Below are 15,269 nucleotides of genomic sequence, written 5' to 3' on the forward strand. Positions count from 1 at the left end.
GTATCCTTGTCATCTTTTGCCACAGGCAATGTCCCGAAGGACTGGCCAGTAGCCAATCTTGCTGTTCAGTTTGTGAAGGGAACAAGGGAAAGTCCAGGGTGAATCGGCTGCCTGAATTCGGAACTGTATTGCGTATAGAAGACAGGTGGTAGTGGTTGAAGGGACATTCGAGCGGGAGGTCTGTAATGAGGAGAGTCTGCAGCGATCGGCGCTAGAGCCTCAGTTGTTTGTGCTGTTTGTAAATGACCTGGTTTGGTGGTGGAGGCAGATACATTAGAGACTTTTAGGAGACGTTTGGGTTGGCACATAGAGGTAAGGAAGTTTGGGAGATACGGACATGACGTATGTCGAAGGGATGTAGTGATTTGCATTTTAGCTTGTTCGGCACAACATTTTGGCTCATGTCCTGCTGCTGTGCTGTATTTTTCTGTGTTGTATGTGGACATGTTCTCCAGTCTGGCCTGACTGAGTCATCATGACATTTTGCCTGAATAGTGACGCCACCAGCCCCTTTAATTACACCCCCCCCCCCCACCAAATTTGTTGAGTCTGAAACAACGGAGCTGCGGAACATTGAGGTGCCAGTCCTATCACACTCCCCGCTCTCTACCTCTGTTACTTATCGTCTCACCATTCTTCATAATCCAGTTCTTCTACACTCATCTCTTCTAACTCAAGCTCTCGCCCCCTCTAGTTACCCCGCTCTTTGTCGCTTACACTCCTCCTACTTTCCTCCCCCTCCTCACACACACTGTCTCTCCTCTCTTTCCATCTCTTTCTCTGTTGCTCCTTCTCATTCTCTCAACCTACTCACAGAGGGAAACACATCTTCAGCTTCCCCCTCACGAATTTCCACACACACACCCTGCCCTTCCCCTCCCCCTTGATACAGTTCTTTATATTGTGTCATGTCGCGGTCGGGACTGCCGTGGGTTGATTTATTTAAAGACATCGTGAAACCAACAGCAGGTAATTCGAATGTGAGGTGAGCATAAAATCATCCGGTGCCTCTCCTGTCGCTAAGCGTATTTTCAATATGTCTGCTACGACCCCTACAATTTCTGTAATATCCTCTCTCAGTATCCAAGGGAACAACTTGTCTCGCGTTGGGGATTTATTCACCCTGATTTGCCTCAAATCCGCAAACTCTTCCTCCTCCGCATTCTGTCCAGGGTCCATGACGTCACTGCTGCTTTGCCTCACTTCGGTGGATTCTGTGTCCATTTCCAGAGATAACACAGATGCAAATAAACCATTATTATAATCTCCCTCATTTTGTTTGTCTCCATGCATAAATTGCAATAAATTGCATAAATCGATAATCCAGAGGGTCAATTTTGTCCCTGACGATCATTTTGTTCTGCAAATATCATTATAATCCCATAAGATTCTCCATCACCTTGACTGCTAGGGCAAATTCATGCCTTCCTTTAAACATTCTGGTATCTTTCTCAAGTATTTCCTTACGTTCCCTCGACCCCAAACATACTGCATTTGTTTCTAACTATCTATACCTGTTATGCACCTGCATTTTCTTTCTTTACCAAGGCCTCAATATCTTTTGAAAACCTCGGTTTCCCCAAACGGATACACTTAGCTCTTATTCTGAGAGGCACGTACAGGCTTTGGACTCTCATAGTTTCCCTTCTGGAGGTCTCCTGTTTACCACGTACAGGCTTTGAACTCTCACAGTTTCCCTTTTGGAGCTCTCCTGTTTACCACGTACAGATTTGCCAGAAAATTGCTGCTCCCAATCCACACGTCAAATCCTTTCCGATAGATTTCTCCAGTTTAGAATCTCAACACGGTGCGCTGTTTTTCCATAGTTCAGTTGGATTTACTGGCTTTGTGATCTCTAGGAGCAAAGGGTTTCCCTAAACAAGCCTCTGTCACGTGCAATAGGGCCATAATACGGGAAGATATAGGAGCAGAGTTAGGCCATTTGACCCATCGGGTCTGCTCCGCCATTTCATTATGCTGATTCATTTTTCCCCACAGCCCCAGTCTACTGACTAATCTCCGTATCGTTCTTGCCTTGATCGATCAAGAGTCTGTCAAACTGCCTTAAATATAAATAAAGACTTCGCTTCCCGAGCTGCCTGTGGGAAATAGTTCCACTGATTCACCACTCTCCGGCTAAAGCCATTCCTCATCAGCTCCGTTTTAAACAATGCATCTCAATCCACACACGAGGAATTCTGCAGATGCTGGAATTCAAGCAACACACACAAAGTGGAACACAGCAGGCCAGGCAGCGTCTATAGGGAGAAGCACTGTCGACGATTCGGGCCGAGACCCTTCGTCAGGACTAACTGAAAGAAAAGATAGTAAGATATTTGAAAGTAGGTGGGGGAGGGGAAATGCAAAATGATAGGAGAAGACCGGAGGGGGTGGGGTGAAGCTGAGAGCCGGAAAGGTGATTGGGAAAAGAGATACAGAACTGGAAAAGGGAAAGGATCATCGGACGGGAGGCCTAGGGAGAAAGAAAGGGGGAGGGGAGCACCAGATGGAGATGGAGAACAGGCAGAGTGATGGGCAGAGAGAGAACAAAAAGGGGAGGGGGAGGTAAATAAATAAATCAGGGAAGGAGCATTTCTGATGAGTTTTGGCGTGATGTGGGTCAACAAGCGCTGCTTGTGAAATGAAGCCCGTTGTTGACGGCCGGCGACGGTTTTCTTGTGACAACATTTGTCCGGATGAAGACGCAATAATACCTTAATGTTAGTGTTAATAAAGCAATATTAATAGATTTTCTGTAATCGAGAATCTCTCAGAAATATACGACAGAAGTTGTTCAGATTTCCTCTGGGGGAAATTTGTCCAAAGTGCTTGGTTTGATTTCAGCAGAGCTGCGACTCCCGGTACCGGGACAGGTCAGGAATGTTTGAGCTCAAACTCGTCCAGCGTCGGGAAGCCCGTCCTCACGCAGGGTGAAGAATAAAACCTTTCAGATTAAACAGCGAACCTCCGCCCCATTGGTTGTGATGGAAGAACAAGGGAAATGTGAGATCTACACGGAAATCCGGACAGAACCGAGCTGCGGTCGCGACTGACAGTCAACCCAGTCTTTAATATTCCCGTCTGTGCCTCTTCCATTTGTCCCAGTCCCCTCTCATCCCGATATCCGACACGTCCCAGACTGGCGAGGGTTTGCGGAGGCAGACTGCTGAAATCCACATTTACCCCGTCTCACTCGGACCTGTGTACCTGTAATGGGCGACAGACGCAATATAACCGAATTGCCTCGGGAGCAGCGGATCAGACTGAAATCCCGGTGCATGGTGATCACACCGGTCACCCGGGAACTCACTGAACTCCACCCCGTTTCAACATCAGAGGTAAATGGTGTGTCTGCTACTCAGGAACCAGTGAGCGTATACCCCGCGGCTCGGCATCTGTCGGGATAGGGAGGGAATATTAGGGTAGAAGGGAAATGTTCAAGTGAAGGAATTAATTTTTGACCAAATGGATTGAAAGAAACGACATTGTTACCTTTAATCACAAACATTCTCTGATTGGTTTGTACTGAGTCGGTGCAGAAGAACCTTTCGCTCCGACAGCGACATCCGAAATCTCTGTGTCCCGTCTCTGATCTCTTTCTCTTCATCTTTTATACAAACACACACACACACACACACACACACACACACACACACACACACACACACACACACACACACACACACACACACACACACACACACACACACACACACACACACACACTCAGAGAAACTATTCAGAATAACTGTGCGACTGTTCGGAACGTCCCCGTTCAGATTGCCACAGATCACAGATCGATTTATTTAATAAAATTGCACAGAAACGCACATTAAAACAACAGATGATGGGAGTTTGAGGTAAAATTAAAATACTGGAAGGTAATAAGGTCTGATAGCAATTGCAGCAAGTAGACATTCTGATTGCAGACACTGGAGTACTTGCTTCTCCATATCATACTTTTTATAGTTTATTCCCTGTAACAGAAGTATTTAAAGACAGTATTGAACAATTTTGTTCACAGTTGACTGTGAGCGCGGAATGTCGAACCATTTGGATTTGGTTTCAGCAGAGAAGCCGCTCCCGCTCTGAGGAATGTCTGCGTGTCGGAATCCGCCCTGCGGACAGGCAGCAGCTTGACACAGAAACCCGCGCTGTGAGTCTCACAGAACAGCAACCCGGCCCCTCCCCCATATGCACTAAATGATCCTCGCCTGATTGTCTGTATGAAGGGGGAAGAAAGCGACCTGAAAATAATATCCAGACGGAGACAGAACATTCTTGGATAATTGAGGTGAGACTAATTCAGCTTCTGATATTTATTTCCGATTAGCGCGTTAACTGTGTTTTGACATATAACCCTCCTCTGGCGGTGGTGGTATCATTGACGCTGCAGTTTTCGTCTGAACTATTGAGATCGTCGAGATTTAAAAAAAAATACAGTACTCTACTCAGGGGTTACGATTTCAAAGCACACGGGCAAAAGGCTGTTTCGGCAACAGGAGTTCCGTTTCCAAATCTTGTCATTTCAGATGAATGCGTGTTGTTTTCTCTTTGCGAATGTGCTTATTGTGGGTGTTTCAATCTGATTTCCTCAATGCCTTGTAGAAGCAAAGACCTTAATTCTGTTCAAGGCCTCGATACGTAGTAAGCATTGGGGGGGGGGGGGGCGTGAGGATGACCAGTTACAGAAAGCCGCGGGCGGCACTGCGGAACAAAAGCCTTGAATTCACTGTGTTGGGCAAAAGTCTGGAAGGGCAGAGAGGCCAATTTCTCGGTGGTATCTGACCAGTTATTCTAAACCGATTTAATGAGTACAGTCCAAGGCACGTGTAAGTTACCTCTCGCAAAACCAAAAACAAACATTGCAGTAGTTATATCATTCAGTTCGCTGACATAGATGTTACGTAACAATGGACCCAGCGCCGATCCCTGCGGCACCCGACTACTCACTGGCGAGGATCAGTCCATCTTCTACCCCTTACTGACTTCTCCCGAGAAGCCGATGTCAAAGCCAGTTTAACACATCATCTCGAATGCCAGACCTCTGAAATCTCTTAACTAACCTCCCACGTGAGACCCTGCCAAGTACCTTGCTAAATTGTTCCAAATTATTCTGGATTATTTTCAATTCGGTAAATCAACTGTCTTTTCGCCCAGAGCAGGAAGTTGTCACGATCCGGTCCATTAACTACACATTTCAGTTAATTTCCTTTCCCTTGAATTCCACTGGCTCCTTGATTAGGGCACCTGACCCTCATTTGAACCGGCAGCACAGAAACTCCGGGTTACATCTACTCGCTGCGGATGCGTCCCCGGGGTTGTGTGGCAATGCTCGTTCCGGGCCGCCAAGAATTTGGACCGTCTTCCGAGCCAGTGCGGCAATGCCCGTTCCGGGCCGCTGAGAATAGTGGACTCTCAGTTGCTTCGGTGCCCGGGGTTGCTTTGTGAATTCTGTTGCTCCCCTGGCCAGCTGAGTTGTCGGAAGTTTACCGCCACTCCGAGCCACGATACGAATGGGCTGTCATTGTTTACTTTTGTCGTCTCGTATACAGCTGAGGATTGCAGTCCGTTTGCCGCTATTCCGAGTCAAGATCCGAATTGTCTGTCGTTGTTTTTGTCCTCTTGTGTCCAGCTGAGTATCGCGGGCCGTTTTGCCGCTCCTCCGACCCAAGATACGAATGTACTATCGTTGTTTGGTTTTGTCGTCCCCTGCCCAAATCCAGGTCCAACTCCAGGCTCCATGTCTGTAACCATTCTTTTCCTTTTGTTGGCAAGCCAGTTCTGGATCCACAAAGCAATGTCCCCTTGGATCCATTACCTCCTTACTTTCTCAATTAGCCTTGCATGGGGTTCCTTATCAGCTGCCTCACTGAAATCCATATACACTACATCTACCGCTTTACCTTCATCAATGTGTTTAGTCATATTCTCAAAAAATTCAGTCAGGCTCGTAAGGCACGACTTGCCTTTGACAAAGCCATGCTGACTATTCCTAATCATATTATGCCTCTCCAAATGTTCATAAATACTGCCTCTCAAGATCTTCTCTATTAACTTACCAACAACAGAATTAAGTCTCACCTGTCCATAATTTGCTGGGCTATCCCTACTCCCTTTTTTGAATGAGGGAACAACATCCACAACCCTCCAATCATACTTCGGTTATGCTGCTTTATATTATTGGCTAGTCTGCTCTCATATTTCATCTTTTCTATTTTTATAGCTGTTTTTAGTTGCCTTTTGTTGAATTTTAAAAGCTTTCCAATTATTCATCTTCCTACACAGCTTGCTGCCTTATATGCCCTTTCCTTGGCTTTTATGCAGTTCTTAACTTCCTTTGTCAGCCATGGTTGCCTACCCCTGCCATTTGAGAAATTGGTTCTTTGTGGGACATAATAATCCTGTGCCTTGTGAGCTTCTCCCAGGATCCTCAGCCATCTCTGCTCTGCCGTCATCCTGTCAGTATCCTCCTCCAATCCAGTTGGGCAAGCTCCCCTCTCATGCCTCAGTAATTCTCTTTGTTCCATCGCAATGCTGATACATGTGAGTTATGCTTCACCTTCTCCAACTGCAGTATGAATTCGATCATATTATGCCCACAGCCTCCTAAGGGTTCATTTACGTTAAGCTTCCTAATAAGATCTGGGTTATTACTCAAGACCCAGTCTAAGACAGCCTTTCCCCGAGTAGGCTCAAGCACAAGCTGCTCTAAAGAGCCATCTCGTAGCCATTCAATAAATTCGCTCTTACCAATAGAGACACACCACAGCCTATGACCTCCTGCCTGTCCTTTCGAAAAAAATGTATATCCTTTGATATTTATCTCCCAACTACGGGCTTCTTTCAGCCACAAATGTCTCCCAACAGGTCCAGTAAATATGCCCACGAGAATATAGGCCCCCCTCGGGTTTGGTAAAGTCTCACCCGTGCAATTGTGAAATTACCATGTACAGCAGCAGTATTTCATTGACTTTCTGGTCATTGCAAGCTGCAATGATATACTGACACTCGAGTGTATTGTTGGGCAGCCTCTGCTGAGAACAAGCCCTCTTGAAGCGACATGTCCCAACGTAACATTTCTTTTAGTCCTGTGCAAATACCAACCAGTAATTTACATTTATATACGTCAGGTATCGTTAGGTATTTTCTATGAATTGAATTGTCAGATTCTTTGACCCTGTGATTAAGGAGAAGTGGGAATTGGAAGGAAGCTCTGTTCCCATTTCAACGTGTACAAAGCGAACGGGATATACCTTGCAGGCAGGTCTGCTGGAGTTGCTGGTGTCTGTTTAAACTCGGCTGATATGAGGGATGGAAGCTGCGTGTTAGGTCAAATGATGGAGCAGTTGATATAAGTGTAGACTTGACATTCAGAGAGACTATGTCAGGATAAGCTGTGGACAGGGCGTCATGTAGTCAGTTGGATGCTTTGAAAGGTGCTTACGTCAACACAATAAGTATGAAGAATAGCAGTAACTTAGTACAATGTTTAGTAGATAGATGATACATGTTTACACCGTCTTTTATGAGTGAAAGTCAGAAACAGTAAGGAAATAATCACACTGGGAGTGTTCTATCGCACCTCCCCACCCCAGTGTTCACCGGGACAAGGAGTAGCAGACACGGATTCAGTGTAGGTGAATGTCAGAAACAGGAAACGTGTAACACACAAAATGCTGGAGGAACTCAGCAGGTCATGCAGCAACCATTGAAAAAAAAACAACAGTTGACGTTTCAGACCGAATCCCTTCAACAGGATTAGTGTAATGGCAAGATAGGTGTAATCGCCCTGGAAGCTGGAAGTATTCGGTAGCCTCCCCTCCCGCTAATGGCATTGGGACAATGAGGAGATCATAAGCTTGTAGCTTCTGGAAAGGTGAAAATATAACTTGATTGTTATAATTGATGATTTCAATTTCCCTAGTGTTGATTCCCACCTCTTTATTAAAAAATGCTTCAGAAAACTGGGAATTCCTGACATACTATGTGGATGGGCCAGCCGGATGAGATGCCGTAGTGTGTCTGGCACTAGGCAGTGAACTTGATTAGGCGCCAGGCCTCTAGGTTGGCTTCCTTTTTGGAGGTAGAGCCCAAAACTAGAGAATAAGATTTATGGTGAGAGGAGAATATTTAATAGGGATATGATCCACCACTTTTTCAAGCAGAGCTTGTACAATATGTGTAGTGAGCTGCCAGAGGAATAGCAGAGGGACATTCTTTTATGCGGTATTATTCAAGAAGCAGTTTAGATTGGTGCATAGAGGCTCGGGGCCCGGAGCGATTTGGGACTATCACGGGAAATTGGGAGCATCATGGTGGTCACAGTGGTCAGCATAGTCCCCCTGGGCAGAAGGGACCTGTATGGATGGTCTGCGACTCTATCATTGGATGCAACAGATATCAGTGGACAGGCATGAAGATATGGTGTGAATGTTGATGGTAATGGGGAATGTTTGCTCCCTACGCCGACTGCTGCTCCGATACAAGGATGAAAATACTGTCATGTTTGCAAAGTAATCGTGCTATCTCTGACTCACCAATTAGAGACAATCGGACTCAATGTCTGCTTGTGTGTAATTCAGAATGTCACCAGCAGGTGGGGTTTTCCTCCAGCTGGACCAAAGTGTAAGGAGGCGGGGCCCTGAGGGAGGATACAGGTAGGTGAGAAGAGGCAAAAAATCAGTGACGGGAATAGAGCGAAATTTGTTTACCCGGAGGAGGAATTGATTTCATGCATTCATGTTGGAGGCTACCAAGGAATACAAGGTGGAATCGCAAACAAGAGAAAATCTGCAGATAACGCACACAAAATGCTGGTGGAACACTGCAGGCCAGTCAGCATCTATAGGGGGAAGCACTGTCGACGTTTCGGGCCGAGACCCTTCGTCAGGACTGTGTCTGTTGTGTTCCACCCGCATTTTGTGTGTGTTGTTTGAATTTCCAGCATCTGTAGATTTCCTCGTGTTTGCTCTTTAAAATCTGCAGATGCTGAATATCAGTAATTTACATAAAATGCTGGAGGACCCCACGCAGGCCAGACGGCATCTACGGAAAAGAGTAAACAATCGGCGTTCCGAGACCTAGAGTCATGTTGAAGGAGCTTGTGTTATGTTGGAGTAATCATCAGATCAGTGAACAATGGCCATTGGTTTAATGGCCGTCAATCACAGGAATGGCCGTGTTTTTCGGTGCCTATGACATGGACCTTGTTCCTAACTGCAACAGTCGCTGTGTCAGAGCTTCACAGCCTCTTTCTGTTGAGGGCCAGGAGAGGGAGAGGGGTACATCTGTGGCATTCTGTTCACCCCGTTCCCCTTCCTGCCACCGTGAGTTACTATCATCACTCTCTCCTGCAAGACTCTTGTCATTCCCGCCACGCCAGCCATCCGGATTTCTTGTCTCTCTCCATTGTCGGCCTCATTTCAAACCACCCCTCCCTCTGCGATTCACAACCCCAACCCGTTCCATTTTCTCAATCCTTTCCCTCCTGTGGGGATCTCTCTTCCTCATCACCCCCTCCTGTGGAATCCCTGTTGTCCATTCCTCTCCCCTGTGAATTATCCCCGTAACTCCTGTGGGTTATTTCCCACCCATATCTCACCGTCTGAGGGACTTTCTTGCGTCCATTCCCCTAGTCCCCGCTGACCCTCTCATGTCAGAAATAATTCCCTCCGTCGGGGCATCAGTTTACCGAGCACACTGGAGCTGGGGTGTGAGGGGCATTGACAGACTGACTCTTCCGGAAGTTTTGATGCTTCGTGATTTTTACTTTATTTTATTGTAAAGATAAGGAAGAGGAACAGGATCTACGGACCCAGCAATTTCTTGCCATCCAATTACACCAATATGACCAATTAACCTACGGAACCGTACACCTACGGGAAGTGGGAGGAAACTGGAGCACCCGGAGAAAACACACACAGTCACGGGCAGAATGGACAAACAGACAGTCTCGGGAATGGAACCTTGGTGCTTTGATAGCGGAATGCTCACTGCTACACTACAGTGCAGATCCTAACTTACCCATGGCAGAGAAACTCCTCCGGACCCAGGGTTTGAATCGCTTTGTTTCTCTTTTTATTCTGTTTGTTTAGACTTGGCTGGAAGGACGTGGATGCTTCAGATGGAACCCGAGTCTGGGTTACTAAGGAACCCGGAGTGTAAAATACAGAAACTGTGGTAAGTACCAGACTGTGGGAGATAGTGTTTACAGTCACTGGGTGTCTGACACTGAACATTAATGTGATCAGTAATTGTGTTACTGATAAACACTGGGGATTTGTACCGTCTCCTGTCTCTTTGCGTCTTCCACCCTCACCCTCTCTCATCTCCAGGCTGAGTTAGTCTCACAGATTCCTGTGCCGAGGATCTCGTCTCCATTCTCAGTACAAACTGATCACTGACGGAACTGTACCTGGGTGGTAATAGACTGAGAGATTCAGGAGTGAAACTGGCGTCTGTGGCTCTGAGGAACACGGAGTGTAAAATACAGAAACTGCGGTAAGTACCAGACTGTGGGAGATTGTGCTTACAGTCACTGTGTGTCTGACACTGAACATTAATCTGATCAGTAATTGATCACACTGGGGATTTGTACCGCTTTTTGAACAGCGGCCAATCGGAATCCAAAGTGTGTGAAGACGTAGCTCACTCAGGTTTTCCGACTGAGTACGTCAAGGCATCGGCTCGCGGCAGGGAAGTTGGGAATTGCACAGAAGAGTCGGTTTGCCCCTGAACAGGGAGGTGGGAATAGAGCCCTAGAAGGAATGCATTTGCTCGTGCTGCAATGGGTGCAACGAGAGCTTCGGGGGATGGGAACCAGAGTGCCAGATCAGATAACGGGGGGATTCTGGAGACATGTTGTTATGGCCTCAGGCAAAGTCAGGAATGAAACAGATGAGATTGGTGCGACTAATGTCCTGAGCTGCAAATTTTTCTCAACGCATGACGTAGCAAAGGCAGATGAATTCAGTTTATGGATTAACACATGGAATTAAGATATTGCAGCTATTACTGATGTTTAGTTGCAGAAGGGGCTCGACCGGCAGCTCAATATTCCGGGGTTCCATCGTTTCAGGCCCGACAGAGGGGAGGGGATTATAGAGGGGAGGGGATTACAGAGGGGAGGGGATTATAGAGGGGAGGGGGTTATAGAGGGGAGGGGATTATAGAGGGGAGGGGATTACAGAGGGGAGGGGATTATAGAGGGGAGGGGATTATAGAGGGGAGGGGGTTATAGAGGGGGAGGGGATTATAGAGGGGAGGGGATTATAGAGGGGGAGGGGATTATAGAGGGGAGGGGGTTACAGAGGGGAGGGGATTATAGAGGGGAGGGGATTATAGAGGGGAGGGGGTTAGAGAGGGGAGGGGATTATAGAGGGGAGGGGATTATAGAGGGGAGGGGGTTACAGAGGGGAGGGGATTATAGAGGGGAGGGGGTTATAGAGGGGAGGGGATTATAGAGGGGGGATTATAGAGGGGAGGGGATTATAGATGGGAGGGGATTATAGAGGGGATGGGGTTATAGAGGGGAGGGGGTTATAGAGGGGAGGGGATTATAGATGGGAGGGGATTATAGAGGGGAGGGGGTTACAGAGGGGAGGGGATTATAGAGGGGAGGGGGTTATAGAGGGCAGGGGATTATAGAGGGGAGGGGGTTACAGAGGGGAGGGGATTATAGAGGGGAGGGGGTTATAGAGGGGAGGGGATTATAGAGGGGAGGGATTATAGAGGGGAGGGGATTATAGAGGGGAGGGGGTTAGAGAGGGGAGGGGATTATAGAGGGGAGGGGATTATAGAGGGGAGGTGGTTACAGAGGGGAGGGGATTATAGAGGGGAGGGGATTATAGAGGGGAGGGGGTTACAGAGGGGATGGGATTATAGAGGGGAGGTGATTATAGAGGGGAGGGGATTATAGAGGGGAGGGGATTATAGATGGGAGGGGATTATAGAGGGGAGGGGGTTACAGAGGGGAGGGGATTATAGAGGGGAGGGGGTTATAGAGGGGAGGGGGTTATAGAGGGGAGGGGATTATAGAGGGGAGGGGGTTACAGAGGGGAGGGGATTATAGAGGGGAGGGGATTATAGAGGGGAGGGGGTTATGGAGGGGAGGGGATTATAGAGGGGAGGGGGTTACAGAGGGGAGGGGGTTATAGAGGGGAGGGGATTATAGAGGGGAGGGGATTATAGATTGGAGGGGATTATAGAGGGGAGGGGGTTATAGAGGGGAGGGGATTATAGAGGGGATGGGGTTACAGAGGGGAGGGGATTATAGAGGGGAGGGGGTTATAGAGGGGAGGGGATTATAGAGGGGATGGGGTTACAGAGGGGAGGGGATTATAGAGGGGAGGGGATTATAGAGGGGAGGGGGTTATAGAGGGGAGGGGATTATAGAGGGGATGGGGTTGCAGAGGGGAGGGGATTATAGAGGGGAGGGGGTTATAGAGGGGAGGGGATTATAGAGGGGATGGGGTTACAGAGGGGAGGGGATTATAGAGGGGAGGGGGTTATAGAGGGGAGGGTTACTAGTCAGGGAAAATATCATGTCATTGCTCTAATCATTGTTTGATTCGGAAGATGCGGGTTGTTGTTTTGTGAGACTTGATGCTCAGGACCTGCCTGTACACATTCCTCGGGACCTGTCCGTGTGCATTGCTCAGAACAAAGAACAGCCTTTCTGCTGCAATCACAAGGAAATGATTCACCCAAAGTCACTTTAATATTGCATCTAACAATGCCTGTTACAGGGTACAGCGATAGAGATTTTAACATGACAAATACATTTAACACATAAAGAAAAAATATTCACCCCCGATTCCTTTAAATTAATCAGTCCGTGCCATTCCCAACTGCGGCATTCCCTAATATAAAGAACATTACCTCGGGCATGGAACCTGCAACATTCCCAGTTACAGTTGGCTCTAACCTTTAAAATGGTGTTGGCGTAAGGGTGACGATGACGGGATGGATCGGAGTGAGCAGGTGATGAAGGGGATGGGAAGGGGCAGGGCGGGGGTGCAGATGTTGTAGAGGGGGAAACTGAAGGTGAGGGTGAATGATTGGAGGAGACAGAGGTGGGAAGAGATGGTAAAAGGCTGGGTCACGGGTAAAGTGGTGGATAGGATAGGAGAGAGAAAGGTGGGAAGAAGGGGGCAGATGGGAGAGAGTGGAGGGAGATGGTGAGGTTGTGGTTGATAGAAGTAGAGGGGGAGTGCGAGCAGTTTCGGCACAGTGCGAGAGACGAGAGTGGGGAGGGCTGCGAGGAGGGTAGGGTGAGAGAGAGAGGGGTGAGGAAGGAGGGGTGTGCATGATGGGGCAAGTGGGATGGGTGAGAGTGGGGTGCAGTGAGCAACCAGGGTGAATGACTGGGAAGCATAGGAGAGAAGAATGAGTGAGGTGGGCGGCAAGGAGAGAGGGGTGTGGGGAATATGCAGTGAACAACCAGGGTGAATGACTGGGAGGCATAGGAGAGAAGAATGAGTGAGATGGGCGGCAAGGAGAGAGGGGTGTGGGGAATATGCAGTGAACAACCAGGGTGAATGACTGGGAGGCATAGGAGAGAAGAATGAGTGAGATGGGCGGCAAGGAGAGAGGGGTGTGGGGAATATGCAGTGAACAACCAGGGTGAATGACTGGGAGGCATAGGAGAGAAGAATGAGTGAGATGGGCGGCAAGGAGAGAGGGGTGTGGGGAATATGCAGTGAACAACCAGGGTGAATAACTGGGAGGCATAGGAGAGAAGAATGAGTGAGATGGGCGGCAAGGAGAGAGGGGTGTGGGGAATATGCAGTGAACAACCAGGGTGAAGGACTGGGAGGCATAGGAGAGAAGAATGAGTGAGGTGGGCGGCAAGGAGAGAGGGGTGTGGGGAATATGCAGTGAACAACCAGGGTGAATGACTGGGAGGCATAGGAGAGAAGAATGAGTGAGGTGGGCGGCAAGGAGAGAGGGGTGTGGGGAATATGCAGCGAGGAATCGGGGTGACTGTTCGATGGTGAGGAAGGATGGGTGAGTGAGAATAACATGAGTGAGAGAGGGCTGACGTTTGATGTAGAAGGTGGGAAAGTGTGTGATGAGCATCAGAGTGCTGAGACAGGAGGGGTGAAAGTGATGGGTGCGATTTATGGAGACAGGAGAGGTATGGACAACAGGAGAGGTATGGAGACAGGAGGTATGGACAACAGGAGAGGTATGGAGACAGGAGGTATGGACAACAGGAGAGGTATGGAGACAGGAGAGGTATGGACAACAGGAGAGTTATGGACAACAGGAGAGGTATGGACAACAGGAGGGGTATGGAGACAGGAGAGGTATGGACAACAGGAGAGGTATGGACAACAGGAGAGGTATGGACAACAGGTTGCAGGAGGCGCAGGACTGGCAGCTCAATATACTGGGGTTCCACTGATTTAGACGTTACATATTGGGATGGATTAAAGGATGGAGGTGTGCAGTTACTAGTCAAGGAAAATGTCCCGGCAGTTCTCAGTCAGGACAGGCTGGAGAACTTGTCTAGTGAGACTTTATGGGTAGTATAAGGAATAAGAAAAAATATAATCACGTTAATGGGGCTCTATTACAGATCACGCAACAGGCCGTGGGATATTGAGGAACAAATCTACAGAGAGATTGCAGACTGTTGCAAGAAACATAATTCTGTGATGGTAGATAATTTTAAATTTACACATATTGACTGAGACACCCATTCTGCACAAAGTGCTAGATGGGATAGAGTTTGTCAAATGTGTTCAGTAAAGACCGCTTAATCAGTACATTGAGAATGCAGTGACAGAGCATGCGATACTAGATCTCCTATCAGGGAATGAGACAGGGTAGCTGACAGAAGTTTGTGTCGGGGCACTCTTTGCATCTACTGATCACAGTGCCACCAGATTCAACGGAAATATGGAACAGGGTATCTTTACTCCATGGATTGAGATTCAAATTTGGAGAAAGGACAATTCTGATGTTATCAGAAATGGCCTGGCAGGTGTGGAATGGGATAGGCTGCTTACCAGCAAAGTTGTATGAGTAAACGGTAGGCATTCGCAAGTTAAGTTTTTAGAGCATAAATTACGTATGTGCCTGTCAGAACAAAAGGCAAGGATAACTGGTTGAGGGAACCTTGTTTGTGAGAGATGTTGAGGCTCTGGTTAATAGACAAAAGGAGTTCCATAGTAGTTATGGGCAGGTGGGGACAAATGAGGTACTTATTGAGCATAGGAAATGTGAGAGAACACTTCAGAAATCAGGACTGCTAAAGGAAT

The 15,269-nt window shown here is 47.8% G+C and overlaps 2 protein-coding genes across 2 annotated transcripts in view; both read left to right on the forward strand.

Annotated features, from left to right (window-relative positions):
- Positions 1–15,269, forward strand: part of LOC140723824 (uncharacterized) — a 746,760-nt gene that overhangs the window by 390,911 nt on the left and 340,580 nt on the right. The gene's annotated exons all lie outside the window — the stretch shown is intronic.
- The window catches only part of LOC140723836 (NACHT, LRR and PYD domains-containing protein 3-like), a 64,263-nt gene continuing 59,283 nt past the window's right edge, over positions 10,290–15,269 (forward strand). The window contains exon 1 of the mRNA XM_073038398.1: positions 10,290–10,503. The gene's annotated coding sequence lies outside the window, so the exon portion shown is untranslated. The remainder of the gene's footprint in view (positions 10,504–15,269) is intronic.

This window comes from Hemitrygon akajei, unplaced genomic scaffold (genome assembly GCF_048418815.1).
Source record: "Hemitrygon akajei unplaced genomic scaffold, sHemAka1.3 Scf000139, whole genome shotgun sequence".
Taxonomy (NCBI): Eukaryota; Metazoa; Chordata; class Chondrichthyes; order Myliobatiformes; family Dasyatidae; genus Hemitrygon; species Hemitrygon akajei.